This window comes from Schistocerca cancellata, unplaced genomic scaffold (genome assembly GCF_023864275.1).
Source record: "Schistocerca cancellata isolate TAMUIC-IGC-003103 unplaced genomic scaffold, iqSchCanc2.1 HiC_scaffold_1126, whole genome shotgun sequence".
NCBI classification, from domain to species: Eukaryota; Metazoa; Arthropoda; class Insecta; order Orthoptera; family Acrididae; genus Schistocerca; species Schistocerca cancellata.
In genome coordinates this window covers 57,187-72,951 of record NW_026047125.1, presented here as the reverse complement: position 1 = coordinate 72,951, position 15,765 = coordinate 57,187, and the positions used below count along the sequence as shown (strand labels likewise).

The 15,765-nt window shown below is 54.6% G+C and overlaps 17 non-coding genes across 17 annotated transcripts; all 17 read left to right on the top strand.

The window, feature by feature from the left end:
- The first annotated feature begins 129 nt into the window (after nt 1-129).
- LOC126159182 (5S ribosomal RNA) lies at nt 130-249 on the top strand. The gene has a single exon (XR_007534113.1). It is a non-coding gene; the product is annotated as a 5S ribosomal RNA (ribosomal RNA).
- An 843-nt stretch (nt 250-1,092) lies between these two features.
- LOC126159130 (5S ribosomal RNA) lies at nt 1,093-1,211 on the top strand. The gene has a single exon (XR_007534064.1). It is a non-coding gene; the product is annotated as a 5S ribosomal RNA (ribosomal RNA).
- An 850-nt stretch (nt 1,212-2,061) lies between these two features.
- LOC126159181 (5S ribosomal RNA) lies at nt 2,062-2,181 on the top strand. The gene has a single exon (XR_007534112.1). It is a non-coding gene; the product is annotated as a 5S ribosomal RNA (ribosomal RNA).
- Nucleotides 2,182-3,024: 843 nt separating this feature from the next.
- Nucleotides 3,025-3,143, top strand: LOC126159129 (5S ribosomal RNA). The gene has a single exon (XR_007534063.1). It is a non-coding gene; the product is annotated as a 5S ribosomal RNA (ribosomal RNA).
- Nucleotides 3,144-3,993: 850 nt separating this feature from the next.
- Nucleotides 3,994-4,113, top strand: LOC126159180 (5S ribosomal RNA). Its single transcript, XR_007534111.1, has one exon. It is a non-coding gene; the product is annotated as a 5S ribosomal RNA (ribosomal RNA).
- An 844-nt stretch (nt 4,114-4,957) lies between these two features.
- On the top strand, nt 4,958-5,076 carry LOC126159128 (5S ribosomal RNA). Its single transcript, XR_007534062.1, has one exon. It is a non-coding gene; the product is annotated as a 5S ribosomal RNA (ribosomal RNA).
- Nucleotides 5,077-5,925: 849 nt separating this feature from the next.
- On the top strand, nt 5,926-6,045 carry LOC126159179 (5S ribosomal RNA). Its single transcript, XR_007534110.1, has one exon. It is a non-coding gene; the product is annotated as a 5S ribosomal RNA (ribosomal RNA).
- Nucleotides 6,046-6,888: 843 nt separating this feature from the next.
- Nucleotides 6,889-7,007, top strand: LOC126159127 (5S ribosomal RNA). The gene has a single exon (XR_007534061.1). It is a non-coding gene; the product is annotated as a 5S ribosomal RNA (ribosomal RNA).
- Nucleotides 7,008-7,857: 850 nt separating this feature from the next.
- On the top strand, nt 7,858-7,977 carry LOC126159178 (5S ribosomal RNA). Its single transcript, XR_007534109.1, has one exon. It is a non-coding gene; the product is annotated as a 5S ribosomal RNA (ribosomal RNA).
- Nucleotides 7,978-8,821: 844 nt separating this feature from the next.
- On the top strand, nt 8,822-8,940 carry LOC126159124 (5S ribosomal RNA). Its single transcript, XR_007534059.1, has one exon. It is a non-coding gene; the product is annotated as a 5S ribosomal RNA (ribosomal RNA).
- Nucleotides 8,941-9,789: 849 nt separating this feature from the next.
- On the top strand, nt 9,790-9,909 carry LOC126159177 (5S ribosomal RNA). The gene has a single exon (XR_007534108.1). It is a non-coding gene; the product is annotated as a 5S ribosomal RNA (ribosomal RNA).
- An 843-nt stretch (nt 9,910-10,752) lies between these two features.
- LOC126159123 (5S ribosomal RNA) lies at nt 10,753-10,871 on the top strand. Its single transcript, XR_007534058.1, has one exon. It is a non-coding gene; the product is annotated as a 5S ribosomal RNA (ribosomal RNA).
- An 850-nt stretch (nt 10,872-11,721) lies between these two features.
- LOC126159176 (5S ribosomal RNA) lies at nt 11,722-11,841 on the top strand. The gene has a single exon (XR_007534107.1). It is a non-coding gene; the product is annotated as a 5S ribosomal RNA (ribosomal RNA).
- An 844-nt stretch (nt 11,842-12,685) lies between these two features.
- LOC126159122 (5S ribosomal RNA) lies at nt 12,686-12,804 on the top strand. The gene has a single exon (XR_007534057.1). It is a non-coding gene; the product is annotated as a 5S ribosomal RNA (ribosomal RNA).
- Nucleotides 12,805-13,653: 849 nt separating this feature from the next.
- Nucleotides 13,654-13,773, top strand: LOC126159175 (5S ribosomal RNA). Its single transcript, XR_007534106.1, has one exon. It is a non-coding gene; the product is annotated as a 5S ribosomal RNA (ribosomal RNA).
- An 843-nt stretch (nt 13,774-14,616) lies between these two features.
- LOC126159172 (5S ribosomal RNA) lies at nt 14,617-14,736 on the top strand. The gene has a single exon (XR_007534104.1). It is a non-coding gene; the product is annotated as a 5S ribosomal RNA (ribosomal RNA).
- An 844-nt stretch (nt 14,737-15,580) lies between these two features.
- Nucleotides 15,581-15,699, top strand: LOC126159121 (5S ribosomal RNA). The gene has a single exon (XR_007534056.1). It is a non-coding gene; the product is annotated as a 5S ribosomal RNA (ribosomal RNA).
- The last annotated feature ends 66 nt before the right edge of the window (nt 15,700-15,765 follow it).

Below are 15,765 nucleotides of genomic sequence, written 5' to 3'. Positions count from 1 at the left end.
CGCGCCGTCCTCGAGGAACTGGCGGTTGCGAAAGGAAGCGCTTTCGTCAAATGCGGCCGAAAACTAACATTTTGTGTGTTGGGAGAAAAGCCGAACGCGAATTCTGCCGTGCTCCTACATTAGATGAGCGCCAACGGCCATACCATGATGAATACACCGGTTCTCGTCCGATCACCGAAGTTATGATATCATCGGGCCCGGCTAGTACTTGGATGGGTGACCGCCTGGGAAACCCGAGTGCTGTTGGCTCCCTTCCTGTTTTTTTTTTTCTTATGTCGCCAGCCCAATTTTCGAACTACCTTTCTGTTGTGACAAAGATGCTTCCTTAAGCCTTTTAAACTACTGTAATGGTACGAAAATGCAGTAATTAACTCAGTTTGAGGGAGAATGTGCTAACCAAGTTTGCCAAGAAGACTTTGAAAACGACAAAACAGTACGAATCGGCAGGTGATTTCTGAAATACGTCACCGCCTATTGTTGTGTAGGAGTGTAGAGTTCCAAATTTGATTTGTAACCACGAATTTATTCCTTAGTCGTCTCGTCTCGTCTCGTCTCGTCTCCTCCCGCAGACGTTTGTCGTGCTTGCGCTGTCATATGGACCACGACCCGAGCGGCAGCGAGCGGCAGTCGAGCAAAGTCGGGACAAGTCGGGACGGGGACAGGGACAGGGATAGGAATGGTGCGAATGCACTGCAAACTACGCAGACACCTGGTGTGAGGCGAGGCGAGGCGAGGCGAGGAAGCCCACATCGCTACCAGTGGCGCCCTCCAGCACGACACTGTCACACCCCGCACAGGCCCTCCGCTGAACACCAGGGACAAGATGCGTCCTCCGCTAGTGTCGAAGGCTGCACGCGCCCAGCGAATGACAGGGGGTGCAACGAGCAGCAGTGCGTCTCACACACGCGGCGGTGCGCCCGCCAATTCGGCCGTCACTCTGCTGGGACGCCGGGCGACCCTCCCCGCGCCGTTCTCGAAGAACTGGCGGTTCCGGAAGGAAGCGCTTTCGTCAATTGCGGCCGAAAACTAACATTATGTGTGTTGGGAGAAAAGCCGAACTCGAATTCTGCCGTGCTCCTACATTAGATGAGCGCCAACGGCCATACCATGATGAATACAGCGGTTCTCTTCCGATCTCCGAAGTTAAGCATCTTCGGGCCCGGCTAGTACTTGGATGGGTGACCGCCTGGGAAACCCGGGTGCTGTTGGCTCCCTTCCTGTTTTTTTTTTTTTTGTTATGTCGCCAGCCCAATTTTCAAACTACCTTTCTGTTGTGACAAAGATGCTTCCTTAAGCCTTTTAAACTACTGTAATGGTACGAAAATGCAGTAATTAACTCAGTTTGAGGGAGAATGTGCTAACCAAGTTTGCCAAGAAGACTTTGAAAACGACAAAACAGTACGAATCGGCAGGTGATTTCTGAAATACGTCACCGCCTATTGTTGTGTAGGAGTGTAGAGTTCCAAATTTGATTTGTAACCACGAATTTATTCCTTAGTCGTCTCGTCTCGTCTCGTCTCGTCTCCTCCCGCAGACGTTTGTCGTGCTTGCGCTGTCATATGGACCACGACCCGAGCGGCAGCGAGCGGCAGTCGAGCAAAGTCGGGACAAGTCGGGACGGGGACAGGGACAGGGATAGGAATGGTGCGAATGCACTGCAAACTACGCAGACACCTGGTGTGAGGCGAGGCGAGGCGAGGCGAGGCGAGGAAGCCCACATCGCTACCAGTGGGCCCTCCAGCACGACACTGCCGCACCCCGCACAGGCCCTCCGCTGAACACCAGGGACAAGATGCGTCCTCCGCTAGTGTCGAAGGCTGACCGCGCCCAGCGAATGACAGGGGGTGCAACGAGCAGCAGTGCGTCTCACACACGCGGCGGTGCGCCCGCCAATTCGGCCGTCACTCTGCTGGGACGCCGGGCGCGCCTCCCCGCGCCGTCCTCGAGGAACTGGCGGTTGCGAAAGGAAGCGCTTTCGTCAAATGCGGCCGAAAACTAACATTTTGTGTGTTGGGAGAAAAGCCGAACGCGAATTCTGCCGTGCTCCTACATTAGATGAGCGCCAACGGCCATACCATGATGAATACACCGGTTCTCGTCCGATCACCGAAGTTATGATATCATCGGGCCCGGCTAGTACTTGGATGGGTGACCGCCTGGGAAACCCGAGTGCTGTTGGCTCCCTTCCTGTTTTTTTTTTTCTTATGTCGCCAGCCCAATTTTCGAACTACCTTTCTGTTGTGACAAAGATGCTTCCTTAAGCCTTTTAAACTACTGTAATGGTACGAAAATGCAGTAATTAACTCAGTTTGAGGGAGAATGTGCTAACCAAGTTTGCCAAGAAGACTTTGAAAACGACAAAACAGTACGAATCGGCAGGTGATTTCTGAAATACGTCACCGCCTATTGTTGTGTAGGAGTGTAGAGTTCCAAATTTGATTTGTAACCACGAATTTATTCCTTAGTCGTCTCGTCTCGTCTCGTCTCGTCTCCTCCCGCAGACGTTTGTCGTGCTTGCGCTGTCATATGGACCACGACCCGAGCGGCAGCGAGCGGCAGTCGAGCAAAGTCGGGACAAGTCGGGACGGGGACAGGGACAGGGATAGGAATGGTGCGAATGCACTGCAAACTACGCAGACACCTGGTGTGAGGCGAGGCGAGGCGAGGCGAGGAAGCCCACATCGCTACCAGTGGCGCCCTCCAGCACGACACTGTCACACCCCGCACAGGCCCTCCGCTGAACACCAGGGACAAGATGCGTCCTCCGCTAGTGTCGAAGGCTGCACGCGCCCAGCGAATGACAGGGGGTGCAACGAGCAGCAGTGCGTCTCACACACGCGGCGGTGCGCCCGCCAATTCGGCCGTCACTCTGCTGGGACGCCGGGCGACCCTCCCCGCGCCGTTCTCGAAGAACTGGCGGTTCCGGAAGGAAGCGCTTTCGTCAATTGCGGCCGAAAACTAACATTATGTGTGTTGGGAGAAAAGCCGAACTCGAATTCTGCCGTGCTCCTACATTAGATGAGCGCCAACGGCCATACCATGATGAATACAGCGGTTCTCTTCCGATCTCCGAAGTTAAGCATCTTCGGGCCCGGCTAGTACTTGGATGGGTGACCGCCTGGGAAACCCGGGTGCTGTTGGCTCCCTTCCTGTTTTTTTTTTTTTTGTTATGTCGCCAGCCCAATTTTCAAACTACCTTTCTGTTGTGACAAAGATGCTTCCTTAAGCCTTTTAAACTACTGTAATGGTACGAAAATGCAGTAATTAACTCAGTTTGAGGGAGAATGTGCTAACCAAGTTTGCCAAGAAGACTTTGAAAACGACAAAACAGTACGAATCGGCAGGTGATTTCTGAAATACGTCACCGCCTATTGTTGTGTAGGAGTGTAGAGTTCCAAATTTGATTTGTAACCACGAATTTATTCCTTAGTCGTCTCGTCTCGTCTCGTCTCGTCTCCTCCCGCAGACGTTTGTCGTGCTTGCGCTGTCATATGGACCACGACCCGAGCGGCAGCGAGCGGCAGTCGAGCAAAGTCGGGACAAGTCGGGACGGGGACAGGGACAGGGATAGGAATGGTGCGAATGCACTGCAAACTACGCAGACACCTGGTGTGAGGCGAGGCGAGGCGAGGCGAGGCGAGGAAGCCCACATCGCTACCAGTGGGCCCTCCAGCACGACACTGCCGCACCCCGCACAGGCCCTCCGCTGAACACCAGGGACAAGATGCGTCCTCCGCTAGTGTCGAAGGCTGACCGCGCCCAGCGAATGACAGGGGGTGCAACGAGCAGCAGTGCGTCTCACACACGCGGCGGTGCGCCCGCCAATTCGGCCGTCACTCTGCTGGGACGCCGGGCGCGCCTCCCCGCGCCGTCCTCGAGGAACTGGCGGTTGCGAAAGGAAGCGCTTTCGTCAAATGCGGCCGAAAACTAACATTTTGTGTGTTGGGAGAAAAGCCGAACGCGAATTCTGCCGTGCTCCTACATTAGATGAGCGCCAACGGCCATACCATGATGAATACACCGGTTCTCGTCCGATCACCGAAGTTATGATATCATCGGGCCCGGCTAGTACTTGGATGGGTGACCGCCTGGGAAACCCGAGTGCTGTTGGCTCCCTTCCTGTTTTTTTTTTTTCTTATGTCGCCAGCCCAATTTTCGAACTACCTTTCTGTTGTGACAAAGATGCTTCCTTAAGCCTTTTAAACTACTGTAATGGTACGAAAATGCAGTAATTAACTCAGTTTGAGGGAGAATGTGCTAACCAAGTTTGCCAAGAAGACTTTGAAAACGACAAAACAGTACGAATCGGCAGGTGATTTCTGAAATACGTCACCGCCTATTGTTGTGTAGGAGTGTAGAGTTCCAAATTTGATTTGTAACCACGAATTTATTCCTTAGTCGTCTCGTCTCGTCTCGTCTCGTCTCCTCCCGCAGACGTTTGTCGTGCTTGCGCTGTCATATGGACCACGACCCGAGCGGCAGCGAGCGGCAGTCGAGCAAAGTCGGGACAAGTCGGGACGGGGACAGGGACAGGGATAGGAATGGTGCGAATGCACTGCAAACTACGCAGACACCTGGTGTGAGGCGAGGCGAGGCGAGGCGAGGAAGCCCACATCGCTACCAGTGGCGCCCTCCAGCACGACACTGTCACACCCCGCACAGGCCCTCCGCTGAACACCAGGGACAAGATGCGTCCTCCGCTAGTGTCGAAGGCTGCACGCGCCCAGCGAATGACAGGGGGTGCAACGAGCAGCAGTGCGTCTCACACACGCGGCGGTGCGCCCGCCAATTCGGCCGTCACTCTGCTGGGACGCCGGGCGACCCTCCCCGCGCCGTTCTCGAAGAACTGGCGGTTCCGGAAGGAAGCGCTTTCGTCAATTGCGGCCGAAAACTAACATTATGTGTGTTGGGAGAAAAGCCGAACTCGAATTCTGCCGTGCTCCTACATTAGATGAGCGCCAACGGCCATACCATGATGAATACAGCGGTTCTCTTCCGATCTCCGAAGTTAAGCATCTTCGGGCCCGGCTAGTACTTGGATGGGTGACCGCCTGGGAAACCCGGGTGCTGTTGGCTCCCTTCCTGTTTTTTTTTTTTTGTTATGTCGCCAGCCCAATTTTCAAACTACCTTTCTGTTGTGACAAAGATGCTTCCTTAAGCCTTTTAAACTACTGTAATGGTACGAAAATGCAGTAATTAACTCAGTTTGAGGGAGAATGTGCTAACCAAGTTTGCCAAGAAGACTTTGAAAACGACAAAACAGTACGAATCGGCAGGTGATTTCTGAAATACGTCACCGCCTATTGTTGTGTAGGAGTGTAGAGTTCCAAATTTGATTTGTAACCACGAATTTATTCCTTAGTCGTCTCGTCTCGTCTCGTCTCGTCTCCTCCCGCAGACGTTTGTCGTGCTTGCGCTGTCATATGGACCACGACCCGAGCGGCAGCGAGCGGCAGTCGAGCAAAGTCGGGACAAGTCGGGACGGGGACAGGGACAGGGATAGGAATGGTGCGAATGCACTGCAAACTACGCAGACACCTGGTGTGAGGCGAGGCGAGGCGAGGCGAGGCGAGGAAGCCCACATCGCTACCAGTGGGCCCTCCAGCACGACACTGCCGCACCCCGCACAGGCCCTCCGCTGAACACCAGGGACAAGATGCGTCCTCCGCTAGTGTCGAAGGCTGACCGCGCCCAGCGAATGACAGGGGGTGCAACGAGCAGCAGTGCGTCTCACACACGCGGCGGTGCGCCCGCCAATTCGGCCGTCACTCTGCTGGGACGCCGGGCGCGCCTCCCCGCGCCGTCCTCGAGGAACTGGCGGTTGCGAAAGGAAGCGCTTTCGTCAAATGCGGCCGAAAACTAACATTTTGTGTGTTGGGAGAAAAGCCGAACGCGAATTCTGCCGTGCTCCTACATTAGATGAGCGCCAACGGCCATACCATGATGAATACACCGGTTCTCGTCCGATCACCGAAGTTATGATATCATCGGGCCCGGCTAGTACTTGGATGGGTGACCGCCTGGGAAACCCGAGTGCTGTTGGCTCCCTTCCTGTTTTTTTTTTTCTTATGTCGCCAGCCCAATTTTCGAACTACCTTTCTGTTGTGACAAAGATGCTTCCTTAAGCCTTTTAAACTACTGTAATGGTACGAAAATGCAGTAATTAACTCAGTTTGAGGGAGAATGTGCTAACCAAGTTTGCCAAGAAGACTTTGAAAACGACAAAACAGTACGAATCGGCAGGTGATTTCTGAAATACGTCACCGCCTATTGTTGTGTAGGAGTGTAGAGTTCCAAATTTGATTTGTAACCACGAATTTATTCCTTAGTCGTCTCGTCTCGTCTCGTCTCGTCTCCTCCCGCAGACGTTTGTCGTGCTTGCGCTGTCATATGGACCACGACCCGAGCGGCAGCGAGCGGCAGTCGAGCAAAGTCGGGACAAGTCGGGACGGGGACAGGGACAGGGATAGGAATGGTGCGAATGCACTGCAAACTACGCAGACACCTGGTGTGAGGCGAGGCGAGGCGAGGCGAGGAAGCCCACATCGCTACCAGTGGCGCCCTCCAGCACGACACTGTCACACCCCGCACAGGCCCTCCGCTGAACACCAGGGACAAGATGCGTCCTCCGCTAGTGTCGAAGGCTGCACGCGCCCAGCGAATGACAGGGGGTGCAACGAGCAGCAGTGCGTCTCACACACGCGGCGGTGCGCCCGCCAATTCGGCCGTCACTCTGCTGGGACGCCGGGCGACCCTCCCCGCGCCGTTCTCGAAGAACTGGCGGTTCCGGAAGGAAGCGCTTTCGTCAATTGCGGCCGAAAACTAACATTATGTGTGTTGGGAGAAAAGCCGAACTCGAATTCTGCCGTGCTCCTACATTAGATGAGCGCCAACGGCCATACCATGATGAATACAGCGGTTCTCTTCCGATCTCCGAAGTTAAGCATCTTCGGGCCCGGCTAGTACTTGGATGGGTGACCGCCTGGGAAACCCGGGTGCTGTTGGCTCCCTTCCTGTTTTTTTTTTTTTTGTTATGTCGCCAGCCCAATTTTCAAACTACCTTTCTGTTGTGACAAAGATGCTTCCTTAAGCCTTTTAAACTACTGTAATGGTACGAAAATGCAGTAATTAACTCAGTTTGAGGGAGAATGTGCTAACCAAGTTTGCCAAGAAGACTTTGAAAACGACAAAACAGTACGAATCGGCAGGTGATTTCTGAAATACGTCACCGCCTATTGTTGTGTAGGAGTGTAGAGTTCCAAATTTGATTTGTAACCACGAATTTATTCCTTAGTCGTCTCGTCTCGTCTCGTCTCGTCTCCTCCCGCAGACGTTTGTCGTGCTTGCGCTGTCATATGGACCACGACCCGAGCGGCAGCGAGCGGCAGTCGAGCAAAGTCGGGACAAGTCGGGACGGGGACAGGGACAGGGATAGGAATGGTGCGAATGCACTGCAAACTACGCAGACACCTGGTGTGAGGCGAGGCGAGGCGAGGCGAGGCGAGGAAGCCCACATCGCTACCAGTGGGCCCTCCAGCACGACACTGCCGCACCCCGCACAGGCCCTCCGCTGAACACCAGGGACAAGATGCGTCCTCCGCTAGTGTCGAAGGCTGACCGCGCCCAGCGAATGACAGGGGGTGCAACGAGCAGCAGTGCGTCTCACACACGCGGCGGTGCGCCCGCCAATTCGGCCGTCACTCTGCTGGGACGCCGGGCGCGCCTCCCCGCGCCGTCCTCGAGGAACTGGCGGTTGCGAAAGGAAGCGCTTTCGTCAAATGCGGCCGAAAACTAACATTTTGTGTGTTGGGAGAAAAGCCGAACGCGAATTCTGCCGTGCTCCTACATTAGATGAGCGCCAACGGCCATACCATGATGAATACACCGGTTCTCGTCCGATCACCGAAGTTATGATATCATCGGGCCCGGCTAGTACTTGGATGGGTGACCGCCTGGGAAACCCGAGTGCTGTTGGCTCCCTTCCTGTTTTTTTTTTTTCTTATGTCGCCAGCCCAATTTTCGAACTACCTTTCTGTTGTGACAAAGATGCTTCCTTAAGCCTTTTAAACTACTGTAATGGTACGAAAATGCAGTAATTAACTCAGTTTGAGGGAGAATGTGCTAACCAAGTTTGCCAAGAAGACTTTGAAAACGACAAAACAGTACGAATCGGCAGGTGATTTCTGAAATACGTCACCGCCTATTGTTGTGTAGGAGTGTAGAGTTCCAAATTTGATTTGTAACCACGAATTTATTCCTTAGTCGTCTCGTCTCGTCTCGTCTCGTCTCCTCCCGCAGACGTTTGTCGTGCTTGCGCTGTCATATGGACCACGACCCGAGCGGCAGCGAGCGGCAGTCGAGCAAAGTCGGGACAAGTCGGGACGGGGACAGGGACAGGGATAGGAATGGTGCGAATGCACTGCAAACTACGCAGACACCTGGTGTGAGGCGAGGCGAGGCGAGGCGAGGAAGCCCACATCGCTACCAGTGGCGCCCTCCAGCACGACACTGTCACACCCCGCACAGGCCCTCCGCTGAACACCAGGGACAAGATGCGTCCTCCGCTAGTGTCGAAGGCTGCACGCGCCCAGCGAATGACAGGGGGTGCAACGAGCAGCAGTGCGTCTCACACACGCGGCGGTGCGCCCGCCAATTCGGCCGTCACTCTGCTGGGACGCCGGGCGACCCTCCCCGCGCCGTTCTCGAAGAACTGGCGGTTCCGGAAGGAAGCGCTTTCGTCAATTGCGGCCGAAAACTAACATTATGTGTGTTGGGAGAAAAGCCGAACTCGAATTCTGCCGTGCTCCTACATTAGATGAGCGCCAACGGCCATACCATGATGAATACAGCGGTTCTCTTCCGATCTCCGAAGTTAAGCATCTTCGGGCCCGGCTAGTACTTGGATGGGTGACCGCCTGGGAAACCCGGGTGCTGTTGGCTCCCTTCCTGTTTTTTTTTTTTTGTTATGTCGCCAGCCCAATTTTCAAACTACCTTTCTGTTGTGACAAAGATGCTTCCTTAAGCCTTTTAAACTACTGTAATGGTACGAAAATGCAGTAATTAACTCAGTTTGAGGGAGAATGTGCTAACCAAGTTTGCCAAGAAGACTTTGAAAACGACAAAACAGTACGAATCGGCAGGTGATTTCTGAAATACGTCACCGCCTATTGTTGTGTAGGAGTGTAGAGTTCCAAATTTGATTTGTAACCACGAATTTATTCCTTAGTCGTCTCGTCTCGTCTCGTCTCGTCTCCTCCCGCAGACGTTTGTCGTGCTTGCGCTGTCATATGGACCACGACCCGAGCGGCAGCGAGCGGCAGTCGAGCAAAGTCGGGACAAGTCGGGACGGGGACAGGGACAGGGATAGGAATGGTGCGAATGCACTGCAAACTACGCAGACACCTGGTGTGAGGCGAGGCGAGGCGAGGCGAGGCGAGGAAGCCCACATCGCTACCAGTGGGCCCTCCAGCACGACACTGCCGCACCCCGCACAGGCCCTCCGCTGAACACCAGGGACAAGATGCGTCCTCCGCTAGTGTCGAAGGCTGACCGCGCCCAGCGAATGACAGGGGGTGCAACGAGCAGCAGTGCGTCTCACACACGCGGCGGTGCGCCCGCCAATTCGGCCGTCACTCTGCTGGGACGCCGGGCGCGCCTCCCCGCGCCGTCCTCGAGGAACTGGCGGTTGCGAAAGGAAGCGCTTTCGTCAAATGCGGCCGAAAACTAACATTTTGTGTGTTGGGAGAAAAGCCGAACGCGAATTCTGCCGTGCTCCTACATTAGATGAGCGCCAACGGCCATACCATGATGAATACACCGGTTCTCGTCCGATCACCGAAGTTATGATATCATCGGGCCCGGCTAGTACTTGGATGGGTGACCGCCTGGGAAACCCGAGTGCTGTTGGCTCCCTTCCTGTTTTTTTTTTTCTTATGTCGCCAGCCCAATTTTCGAACTACCTTTCTGTTGTGACAAAGATGCTTCCTTAAGCCTTTTAAACTACTGTAATGGTACGAAAATGCAGTAATTAACTCAGTTTGAGGGAGAATGTGCTAACCAAGTTTGCCAAGAAGACTTTGAAAACGACAAAACAGTACGAATCGGCAGGTGATTTCTGAAATACGTCACCGCCTATTGTTGTGTAGGAGTGTAGAGTTCCAAATTTGATTTGTAACCACGAATTTATTCCTTAGTCGTCTCGTCTCGTCTCGTCTCGTCTCCTCCCGCAGACGTTTGTCGTGCTTGCGCTGTCATATGGACCACGACCCGAGCGGCAGCGAGCGGCAGTCGAGCAAAGTCGGGACAAGTCGGGACGGGGACAGGGACAGGGATAGGAATGGTGCGAATGCACTGCAAACTACGCAGACACCTGGTGTGAGGCGAGGCGAGGCGAGGCGAGGAAGCCCACATCGCTACCAGTGGCGCCCTCCAGCACGACACTGTCACACCCCGCACAGGCCCTCCGCTGAACACCAGGGACAAGATGCGTCCTCCGCTAGTGTCGAAGGCTGCACGCGCCCAGCGAATGACAGGGGGTGCAACGAGCAGCAGTGCGTCTCACACACGCGGCGGTGCGCCCGCCAATTCGGCCGTCACTCTGCTGGGACGCCGGGCGACCCTCCCCGCGCCGTTCTCGAAGAACTGGCGGTTCCGGAAGGAAGCGCTTTCGTCAATTGCGGCCGAAAACTAACATTATGTGTGTTGGGAGAAAAGCCGAACTCGAATTCTGCCGTGCTCCTACATTAGATGAGCGCCAACGGCCATACCATGATGAATACAGCGGTTCTCTTCCGATCTCCGAAGTTAAGCATCTTCGGGCCCGGCTAGTACTTGGATGGGTGACCGCCTGGGAAACCCGGGTGCTGTTGGCTCCCTTCCTGTTTTTTTTTTTTTTGTTATGTCGCCAGCCCAATTTTCAAACTACCTTTCTGTTGTGACAAAGATGCTTCCTTAAGCCTTTTAAACTACTGTAATGGTACGAAAATGCAGTAATTAACTCAGTTTGAGGGAGAATGTGCTAACCAAGTTTGCCAAGAAGACTTTGAAAACGACAAAACAGTACGAATCGGCAGGTGATTTCTGAAATACGTCACCGCCTATTGTTGTGTAGGAGTGTAGAGTTCCAAATTTGATTTGTAACCACGAATTTATTCCTTAGTCGTCTCGTCTCGTCTCGTCTCGTCTCCTCCCGCAGACGTTTGTCGTGCTTGCGCTGTCATATGGACCACGACCCGAGCGGCAGCGAGCGGCAGTCGAGCAAAGTCGGGACAAGTCGGGACGGGGACAGGGACAGGGATAGGAATGGTGCGAATGCACTGCAAACTACGCAGACACCTGGTGTGAGGCGAGGCGAGGCGAGGCGAGGCGAGGAAGCCCACATCGCTACCAGTGGGCCCTCCAGCACGACACTGCCGCACCCCGCACAGGCCCTCCGCTGAACACCAGGGACAAGATGCGTCCTCCGCTAGTGTCGAAGGCTGACCGCGCCCAGCGAATGACAGGGGGTGCAACGAGCAGCAGTGCGTCTCACACACGCGGCGGTGCGCCCGCCAATTCGGCCGTCACTCTGCTGGGACGCCGGGCGCGCCTCCCCGCGCCGTCCTCGAGGAACTGGCGGTTGCGAAAGGAAGCGCTTTCGTCAAATGCGGCCGAAAACTAACATTTTGTGTGTTGGGAGAAAAGCCGAACGCGAATTCTGCCGTGCTCCTACATTAGATGAGCGCCAACGGCCATACCATGATGAATACACCGGTTCTCGTCCGATCACCGAAGTTATGATATCATCGGGCCCGGCTAGTACTTGGATGGGTGACCGCCTGGGAAACCCGAGTGCTGTTGGCTCCCTTCCTGTTTTTTTTTTTTCTTATGTCGCCAGCCCAATTTTCGAACTACCTTTCTGTTGTGACAAAGATGCTTCCTTAAGCCTTTTAAACTACTGTAATGGTACGAAAATGCAGTAATTAACTCAGTTTGAGGGAGAATGTGCTAACCAAGTTTGCCAAGAAGACTTTGAAAACGACAAAACAGTACGAATCGGCAGGTGATTTCTGAAATACGTCACCGCCTATTGTTGTGTAGGAGTGTAGAGTTCCAAATTTGATTTGTAACCACGAATTTATTCCTTAGTCGTCTCGTCTCGTCTCGTCTCGTCTCCTCCCGCAGACGTTTGTCGTGCTTGCGCTGTCATATGGACCACGACCCGAGCGGCAGCGAGCGGCAGTCGAGCAAAGTCGGGACAAGTCGGGACGGGGACAGGGACAGGGATAGGAATGGTGCGAATGCACTGCAAACTACGCAGACACCTGGTGTGAGGCGAGGCGAGGCGAGGCGAGGAAGCCCACATCGCTACCAGTGGCGCCCTCCAGCACGACACTGTCACACCCCGCACAGGCCCTCCGCTGAACACCAGGGACAAGATGCGTCCTCCGCTAGTGTCGAAGGCTGCACGCGCCCAGCGAATGACAGGGGGTGCAACGAGCAGCAGTGCGTCTCACACACGCGGCGGTGCGCCCGCCAATTCGGCCGTCACTCTGCTGGGACGCCGGGCGACCCTCCCCGCGCCGTTCTCGAAGAACTGGCGGTTCCGGAAGGAAGCGCTTTCGTCAATTGCGGCCGAAAACTAACATTATGTGTGTTGGGAGAAAAGCCGAACTCGAATTCTGCCGTGCTCCTACATTAGATGAGCGCCAACGGCCATACCATGATGAATACAGCGGTTCTCTTCCGATCTCCGAAGTTAAGCATCTTCGGGCCCGGCTAGTACTTGGATGGGTGACCGCCTGGGAAACCCGGGTGCTGTTGGCTCCCTTCCTGTTTTTTTTTTTTTGTTATGTCGCCAGCCCAATTTTCAAACTACCTTTCTGTTGTGACAAAGATGCTTCCTTAAGCCTTTTAAACTACTGTAATGGTACGAAAATGCAGTAATTAACTCAGTTTGAGGGAGAATGTGCTAACCAAGTTTGCCAAGAAGACTTTGAAAACGACAAAACAGTACGAATCGGCAGGTGATTTCTGAAATACGTCACCGCCTATTGTTGTGTAGGAGTGTAGAGTTCCAAATTTGATTTGTAACCACGAATTTATTCCTTAGTCGTCTCGTCTCGTCTCGTCTCGTCTCCTCCCGCAGACGTTTGTCGTGCTTGCGCTGTCATATGGACCACGACCCGAGCGGCAGCGAGCGGCAGTCGAGCAAAGTCGGGACAAGTCGGGACGGGGACAGGGACAGGGATAGGAATGGTGCGAATGCACTGCAAACTACGCAGACACCTGGTGTGAGGCGAGGCGAGGCGAGGCGAGGCGAGGAAGCCCACATCGCTACCAGTGGGCCCTCCAGCACGACACTGCCGCACCCCGCACAGGCCCTCCGCTGAACACCAGGGACAAGATGCGTCCTCCGCTAGTGTCGAAGGCTGACCGCGCCCAGCGAATGACAGGGGGTGCAACGAGCAGCAGTGCGTCTCACACACGCGGCGGTGCGCCCGCCAATTCGGCCGTCACTCTGCTGGGACGCCGGGCGCGCCTCCCCGCGCCGTCCTCGAGGAACTGGCGGTTGCGAAAGGAAGCGCTTTCGTCAAATGCGGCCGAAAACTAACATTTTGTGTGTTGGGAGAAAAGCCGAACGCGAATTCTGCCGTGCTCCTACATTAGATGAGCGCCAACGGCCATACCATGATGAATACACCGGTTCTCGTCCGATCACCGAAGTTATGATATCATCGGGCCCGGCTAGTACTTGGATGGGTGACCGCCTGGGAAACCCGAGTGCTGTTGGCTCCCTTCCTGTTTTTTTTTTTCTTATGTCGCCAGCCCAATTTTCGAACTACCTTTCTGTTGTGACAAAGATGCTTCCTTAAGCCTTTTAAACTACTGTAATGGTACGAAAATGCAGTAATTAACTCAGTTTGAGGGAGAATGTGCTAACCAAGTTTGCCAAGAAGACTTTGAAAACGACAAAACAGTACGAATCGGCAGGTGATTTCTGAAATACGTCACCGCCTATTGTTGTGTAGGAGTGTAGAGTTCCAAATTTGATTTGTAACCACGAATTTATTCCTTAGTCGTCTCGTCTCGTCTCGTCTCGTCTCCTCCCGCAGACGTTTGTCGTGCTTGCGCTGTCATATGGACCACGACCCGAGCGGCAGCGAGCGGCAGTCGAGCAAAGTCGGGACAAGTCGGGACGGGGACAGGGACAGGGATAGGAATGGTGCGAATGCACTGCAAACTACGCAGACACCTGGTGTGAGGCGAGGCGAGGCGAGGCGAGGAAGCCCACATCGCTACCAGTGGCGCCCTCCAGCACGACACTGTCACACCCCGCACAGGCCCTCCGCTGAACACCAGGGACAAGATGCGTCCTCCGCTAGTGTCGAAGGCTGCACGCGCCCAGCGAATGACAGGGGGTGCAACGAGCAGCAGTGCGTCTCACACACGCGGCGGTGCGCCCGCCAATTCGGCCGTCACTCTGCTGGGACGCCGGGCGCGCCTCCCCGCGCCGTCCTCGAGGAACTGGCGGTTGCGAAAGGAAGCGCTTTCGTCAAATGCGGCCGAAAACTAACATTTTGTGTGTTGGGAGAAAAGCCGAACGCGAATTCTGCCGTGCTCCTACATTAGATGAGCGCCAACGGCCATACCATGATGAATACACCGGTTCTCGTCCGATCACCGAAGTTATGATATCATCGGGCCCGGCTAGTACTTGGATGGGTGACCGCCTGGGAAACCCGAGTGCTGTTGGCTCCCTTCCTGTTTTTTTTTTTTCTTATGTCGCCAGCCCAATTTTCGAACTACCTTTCTGTTGTGACAAAGATGCTTCCTTAAGCCTTTTAAACTACTGTAATGGTACGAAAATGCAGTAATTAACTCAGTTTGAGGGAGAATGTGCTAACCAAGTTTGCCAAGAAGACTTTGAAAACGACAAAACAGTACGAATCGGCAGGTGATTTCTGAAATACGTCACCGCCTATTGTTGTGTAGGAGTGTAGAGTTCCAAATTTGATTTGTAACCACGAATTTATTCCTTAGTCGTCTCGTCTCGTCTCGTCTCGTCTCCTCCCGCAGACGTTTGTCGTGCTTGCGCTGTCATATGGACCACGACCCGAGCGGCAGCGAGCGGCAGTCGAGCAAAGTCGGGACAAGTCGGGACGGGGACAGGGACAGGGATAGGAATGGTGCGAATGCACTGCAAACTACGCAGACACCTGGTGTGAGGCGAGGCGAGGCGAGGCGAGGAAGCCCACATCGCTACCAGTGGCGCCCTCCAGCACGACACTGTCACACCCCGCACAGGCCCTCCGCTGAACACCAGGGACAAGATGCGTCCTCCGCTAGTGTCGAAGGCTGCACGCGCCCAGCGAATGACAGGGGGTGCAACGAGCAGCAGTGCGTCTCACACACGCGGCGGTGCGCCCGCCAATTCGGCCGTCACTCTGCTGGGACGCCGGGCGACCCTCCCCGCGCCGTTCTCGAAGAACTGGCGGTTCCGGAAGGAAGCGCTTTCGTCAATTGCGGCCGAAAACTAACATTATGTGTGTTGGGAGAAAAGCCGAACTCGAATTCTGCCGTGCTCCTACATTAGATGAGCGCCAACGGCCATACCATGATGAATACAGCGGTTCTCTTCCGATCTCCGAAGTTAAGCATCTTCGGGCCCGGCTAGTACTTGGATGGGTGACCGCCTGGGAAACCCGGGTGCTGTTGGCTCCCTTCCTGTTTTTTTTTTTTTGTTATGTCGCCAGCCCAATTTTCAAACTACCTTTCTGTTGTGAC